Source organism: Impatiens glandulifera, chromosome 4, assembly GCF_907164915.1.
Source record: "Impatiens glandulifera chromosome 4, dImpGla2.1, whole genome shotgun sequence".
NCBI lineage: Eukaryota > Viridiplantae > Streptophyta > Magnoliopsida > Ericales > Balsaminaceae > Impatiens > Impatiens glandulifera.
In genome coordinates, this window is record NC_061865.1 from 22419664 (window position 1) to 22427643 (window position 7980).

Sequence of the window (7980 nt, forward strand, 5' to 3'; positions counted from 1 at the left end):
AGTCTTTTAACTTTTAATATATGGATAAATATTTTTTTTAATTTGCATTTATTTTACTTAAGATGTTTAATATAAAAAACACTATTAATATGTATTAATTTATATATTTAGTTTATTTATATATAATTTATTTTATATTTTATAATTTATAATTTATTATATATTTTTATATTATATTTTATAACTTCAATTTTATAAATTATAAATTTATAATTTTAAAATGTATTATTTTATTGTGTATGAATTAGTAATATATTATTAATTTTATTTTAATTTTATTAAATAAATGAAAAAAATATTAGAATCAAATATATAAAGTTGATAAATATATAAATAATATTAATAAGGTTAAAAAGTTAGTGCAAGAAAATAATATTTTTTTGAGTTTGTAAATGAGTTTTTGGATTGTAGATTAATTAATGTTTGAAGTGACATTTACTATATTTTGAGTTTGAGAATAGATTTGTAAATTAGAAATGATCTAAATATAATATACAATCAAAGTAAGATAACGATGTTTTTATTATATAAAAAAAATCCATAAATTGATATTTAGGATATTTTTAATAGATATATTTGTTAGATTTGGAAATTGTGATTTAATTGAATTGTTTGCTTTGAAATTCTCTCTCTAAATGATTTTTTAGATGCATTTTAATTAATTTATGATAAATTAATACTTTTATAATGATTTTTTTAAGTAACTTTCAACATCTATGCATTTATCATTGATAAATAAAATTAATTTTCTTTTCCAATTTTTTATTACTGAAAATTATTTTATTTTATTACAAAAATTGTAGACAAATAATAAATAAATATTAAAATATTATTTTGATTTAATATTAATGAATTTTTGTTCAGTCAAACACTTTTGATTTTAACAATATCTTTTTATACCTTTGTAAGTGATTTTTTGTTTTTGATTTTGGTATGTATTAGTTTAATTATATTTTCGAATATGTATAAATTTACATTTAAATGAGTTTGAAATATATTTTTATACACGATCTTATTTAAAATTACATTTTATACATTTATTTTTATTTGAAATTAATCCTAATATATATTAGTTTTTTAGATTTTTAGTGTGTATTTTAATTAGTTTATGATAAATTAATACTTTATAATGATTTTATTTTCTAAGTAAATTTCACTGTTTATGCGTTTATTGTTGTTAAATAAAATTAAGTTTTCTTTTCCATTTTTTACTAAAAATTATTTTATTTTATAAGAAAAAATATAGAAAAAATAAATAAATATTAAAATTTGACTTTGATTTAATATTAATGAGTTTTTGTTAAGCCAAACACTTTTGGTTTTAGCATTATCTTTTTAAACCTTTGTAAGTTTTTTTTCTTTTTCTTTTTATATATTTTAGTTTTATATTTTAGAAATTGGGGTAACATGTATAATGCTCTATCAACATTTAATTGAAATATCTCCTTTTACATTATCTTCTTTGAAATTACTTTTTTACATATTTTTTAAATTGATCTTGGTATATTTATTTCTTAAAAACCTAAAAGTATTTAAAATGTTGTAATACTGTTAATTTGTATTGAAAATAGACACACATTTCTTGTATATGTATATATTTATTTTTTATTTTTCAATGTTATACTGTGGGCGAAACATTCACATTTGTCTTAATATAACTCTCTATTCTTAAATGATGATGCAATTATTCACCTCTATCTCTAGACAACGATATTGTAGACTAAGACGACGATGATGTTGTTACTCATTCGTCTCCTCCATTTTTAAATGTTGTGTGTTTGTGTTATCCCTCAAAATCATATATAAACAATAAAATAAATATTGAGGTTGAAAGATAGAAAAAGTCAATATGATAGGGCTATGTTTGTTATGGGTACACCACTATAGATAAAGTATAAGTATAACTATAGTAAATTATAGTTGTTGTTTGGTAGATTAATATTTATATTAACAGTATTATTTGAGTATAAATTATACTTAGGAGAAGATATAAAATAGTACATACTCTTACTTGGTAATACTTAGGCTGGTATAAGAGTATATAAAATTTTATAAAATTTAATATTCCTATTTTATTCTTTACTTTTATAAAATTATTCATATTTTATTTCTTTTTGTATTATATTTAAAATATAATAATAATAAACTATAATTAAATATTAATTTATATTTTACTATTTATAATTTAAATAATAATATTAATAAATAAACAATTATATCATTATAATTTCAATATAATTTTATAAAATTATTATTATTAATATTTTATTTTATAAAAAAATAATATTTTTTTTAAATATACAAATATTTATAATTATAATAATCATTTAAATATAATTATTAAATATTAATTAATATATATAAGTTTTATTTATATAACTATATAAGTTAAATTATATATAAAAAATATAAACTGTATGTAATAATATTATTTATAAAAATACATTTATATGTTAATGAAATATTATTTTTAAAATGTATTTTTATTAATTTTAATATAATTAATAATTAATTATATTTAAGATAAATATTAAAATAATAATTAAAAATAATTTATATAAATATAAGGGTAAAATAATTTTTTACACTTTTTACTATTTTCTTATACCACCAACCAAACACAAAATAATAAAACCTATATAATTTATACATACTTTATATTTTCAACCAAACACTAATAACTTATATAATTTATACATCTTAATACTTCATTACAATTTATACCCATTACAACTTATGCCTATATAACTAGTACCGTTAACAAACACTACCTAAAGATGATAAAATATGATATTATAATACAAAAATCGCAATATGTCTTTAATCGAACGACGATGCATAACTTGTACCAAAAATATGGTTATCCCCTTAGTGAGAATGCATTGAGAGTAAGAATGAATAAAATTTAATTTGAAGACGAAGTGAATTTATTAGTCGAAATAACCCCAAACCCAGATATGAGGAACACAACCTAGTTGGAACCACTAGTAGAAAAGGGACATTAGTAAGGTCTAATGCCGTTACAGAAGACTTAAAACACCGTTACTAATAACTTTTAGTAAAGACTTATAATTCTGTTACCATTTGTTACCTAAACGAACATTACTATACTTATCTTTATCTAGTATTTGTAATGGATGCCGTTACAAATATGTATATCAATAACGACTATATTGTCGTTACTACTATGAGTATCAGTAAGGGCTCTATTAGTGCCATTACCATTACTGATATGAGTATCAGAAAAGGGCTTTGACCAATACTATTGCCCTTACGATACTAATATCAGTAACGGTTCTATCAATGGCATAGTCGTTAATGATAAAATTATCAGTAAGGGTTTTACCAATGGTAGTTCCGTTATTGATACAAGTATCAGTAAGGGCTTTGTCAAATGTAATATCGTTACTAATAATCATATAAGTAATGGTTCTGCCAATGGTATTGATGTTACTGATGCTTGTATTAATAATGACTCTCCCTTTGCCAATGTCATTACTAATATTTAAATGTATTTCATTTTTATTTAAATTATTAAAAATTTTCCCTGTAAACAAAATTAAATATTAAATAGTTGTTTGCAAAAAACATTTATATAATCCAAAAATACTAATCCAAATATACTAATTCAAAAATCAATCGATCATCACAATACACTAATCAAATCAAGTAGGAGGGGTAGGTAGGCCACCGAGAAACATAGATAATATTATGGCCATCTAATTCTTCATCAGCACCGTTTATTCCCTCATTTGGGCACACTAAGCCTCAGAGCGCTGTCTCTCAGCCTCATAGCGCTGTCTCTCAACCTTAATATATATCTTCACATGACAATCGTCTCTAAGATTCACACTTCTCTCGCATCTGTATCATCTCTACTTCACGCTCCTCTTGGAGCCTCTACATCTCCAAGTCATTGTCCTCTCACATTATGCGCATTTTCTCTTGTAGAGCCTGGTTGTCATCATGTCATTGTTGAGTGTCTATGCAATGACTGCTCGAAGAACTCTAAGAATTTGCTCTAAACAATGTAGGTCGTACGCCTGCCCTTATACTTACGACTCTACCATGTCATTGAGACCCAAAGACGTACTTTGTCAACTATAGTTCATTCCTACTCGGGTCTTCTTCTATAGTAGTGCGCAACGCAGACTACAAACATAATTAATTTTGGATTAGTTCAAACACATATATAAACAAACACAAATTAAATTAAACATATAAACAAGACTTACCACTTTCTCGAGAACAATAGGGGGACCTCCGGATATGGATCCTATAGAGTTGGTTTCTTAGTATGTGTGTGGAGAAATAGGTCAACGAAATTAGGCGAGTGTCCAATAGTCCTCTCCTATACAAATTCAATAATACACATTAAAATAAAAACGAATAAACATTAGAAACTTTATATGAAAGGAGAAAAACACAATAGTTGCCTCTCGACTTGTAAAAATGAGATGTTATCTGCATGATTTTTGTACACGACATGCGACCTATTACTCGAATTCGAGATACTTATTTTCTGAAATTAATAAAAGTTGTTTATTTAATTGATTATTAAAGTAAGGGCTCGTTAGAAAAATATTAAATTAATCTGAACTCCGGAGTGAAGAAGTGACGCTCTAGAAGATAATGTCAATCACTAAGTGCAATCTCCAAGGGGTATTGACCCGAATCACTATCTTATCACCTTCACGGGTCTTAATGTACTGAGTGTTCCATTGACATCTCCACCTATCCCAAAGTTGTTTTGCGGATGTAGCCCTTGACGGCGATAAGTGTCGATATTCCCTTCCACAAACACGAAAGGATCTAGAAAAAAAAACTTAATATTTAAAAACAATTATAGATTGTGATTAATATATCAAAAAAAATAACTTACCATGATAGCCCGCTATATGTGATCCAACTATGTGGAGCTCAGGTCTGTCCAACGTAGAGTCCCGTGCGGCACTACATTGGAGTCTCGAATGACACTCCCAATATGCCTCGACCATGTAGTCCTATTATCGCACATGGGCTTACCATCTATCAAGTTGAACTCCAGTTGCATCTTCTGTCCAACCTACAACTTACCAACTGCAGTATTTTTTTTCTTATTCCGTCTCCTCCTTGAAAAAGATCCTAAAAATGAACACAAAATTATATAGGATCATAAGAAAATACATAAACAAACACCGGTACTTGCATCATGCTCAGACGGGGGTTGTGTCTCATCATCATCTATGTTAGTGTTTGGTACACTATCAACGGTCATATCATCATCACTCTCTAATATCTCATCCAAATCGATGTCACCGATAGATTTGAGTAACGCTAAAGGGTCCCAAACTGCTCTTTGGTCCTCTAAACAAGGTCCTTTAACTGACACCCAAAGTCCCTACCTGCTGATCTACCTTTAGGTTCCATGATCGCTTCAAATATAGAATGTATTATTATTAGAAAAATGTGCAATTTGACCACATGCCTTAATAAACACAATTAAATATAATTCGAATAACGGAGATTTATTGGTGTCATAATTTTCTATCCAAGCCTTGATGCCATATCCGTAAAGTAAAACACTTGTTGTGCTTGGGTTTCCATTATGAATGGTTTATTCATTTGAGTTGGTAGAGTCCTGTTGATATTGATACTAACATAACTGTACTTATCAACCTTAATGCCCCGATCTTTGTGATGAACATCAAACCATCTACATTTAAAGAGAAACACTCGTCTTCCTCTAAAGAATGCTACTTCTATGATTTCATTGAGCACTCCATAGTAGTTAATTGTCTCGGCCTCATTATTTCCAACAACTAATACACCGCTATTTTGGGTGGTCAAGCTCTTGTCGTGTTTCTCAGTGTTGAACTTGTACCCATTTATTTTGTATGAGTTATACTTCTTAGCATATATTGTAGGTCTGCTTCCTAAAATCTTAAGATTTATTGTTCTATCGGAGTCATTGATTAATTGTTCCACCTATTTAGTAGAAATTGTTGTTAAACACATTTTCTAACTACTAAAAAAAACTATTGAGATGATTCATTTACTTTTTCTTTGAAATAACTAACGTATCGTTTATCCCGTTTTTCATTGGAAATATTGGGTTGGCATGATTGCATGAAATCACTGCACACGTGTTAAATTAAATTATTGCTAAAATTACTAAAACCAACCATAGCTAGTAATGAAATTGTTGCACTTACTTATAATATTATTAAGTTTCGCGACAATTTTTTAAGATGTACAAATGAGCACGCTGACGATTCTCGGGTTGGTATGTGTAGGTCGTGCCATTAGATATCTCTTCCATAGAAAATAATATGGACAATGTTGTACTAGTTTGTATTGAGGCATTTCATGACTCTTGATCCTTCAAATGTCGGGCACACATGCTCATAATCTCATTCACAAGGTAACTCTCTAATTGAACCTTCTGGAAAGTTCATGTTCCTAAGGTATTTCTTTAGTGTGGTCATAAATTGTTCAACTGGATACATCCATCGATACTGAACAGGACCTCCAAGGCAAGCCTCAAAAGCTAAATAAACTGGAAAGTGTAGTATTATATCAAAAAAGAAGGTGGAAAGATCTTCTTCAGTTTACAAAGTGTCAAGACAATGTCGTCCTATAGATTTTCCAATTTCTCGCATTGTAATATTTTTTGGCAAAGCAACCGAAAGAACCTCGACAAATTCACTATAACATCATACACATTATCGATAAGTAGGCCACATGTAGCTAGTGAAATGAGATACTATAATAAAATGTGACAATCGTGACTCTTCAATCCTAATAATTTTTCTCCTCTATGTTTACACACATGCCAATATTTGAACAAAAATCATCCGACATTTTAACATCTTTCAGAAACTGGCATAATCATTTCTTGTGTTCTGATGATAGTGCATAGGGATTGTTGGACACTGAAGAACACCATTAGCCTCAACGAGATGTAAGGAATGCTTTATGGTCAATATGATTAAATCTTTCCTCTCTTTAATCCCATCCCTGATCTTTTATTTGAAATTCATTAAAGTTCCCAACAAATTATCACATAATTCTTCTCAATATGCATGATATCCAAGTTATGTTTAAATATCAACGATTTTTAGTAATGCAATTAGAAAAATATACTAAATTTGTTCTAGTTATCACCTCAGGATTCATGAATAATTTTTGTTTTCTTAGGACGGTACTTTTTCAAACAAATTTCTTTTAGATCTTGTGCATGCAATTGAATTTCGGATCCCGATAGTAAAACATGAGACGCTCTATACTTAGTACGCCCATCAAACACATCAGTCTCTTTGTACCAACGATGATTAGGTGAGAGGAAGCATTGATGATTATGTGAGAGGAAGCACTGCTGACTTTTGTAACACTCATTCTAGAAATTTGTTAACCACAATGATGTAGTGTTCTGATTACAAGACGTACATGCAAATTTTCCCTTTATACTCCATCTAGAAAAATTTGCATATACCGGGAAATCATTAATAGTCCACATAAAAGGTGCCCGTAAGTTAAAATATTGTGATCTTCTTGCATTGTATGTCTTCACACCGGTATGTTACAATTCCATCAACTCTTCAATAGGTGGCTCAAAAAACACGTCAATGCAATCTCTAAGACCTTTTGGTCCTGAAATTAAAATGGACAGAAGAAAACTTGCTTGTGTTCATACATATAGCGGGAGGGATATTGTAAGGGATAAAAATTACTGGTCAAATACTTTACGATGTTTTCCGTTAACAAAGGGTTGAAATCCATCACTTATCAAAGAAAGTCGCACATTTTGAGGGTCTGCTGCGAAATCTAGGTACAAGTTATCAAAGTTCTTGCATGTCATTGAATTAGCCGAATGCCTCAACATATCATTTTTGGAATTGCTATCTTTATGCCAAGTCATCAATGAAGCAGTTTTAGAACACATAAAAAGTCTTTACAACCTCGATGTTAATGGAAAATACCGCAACACCTTACTAGGAA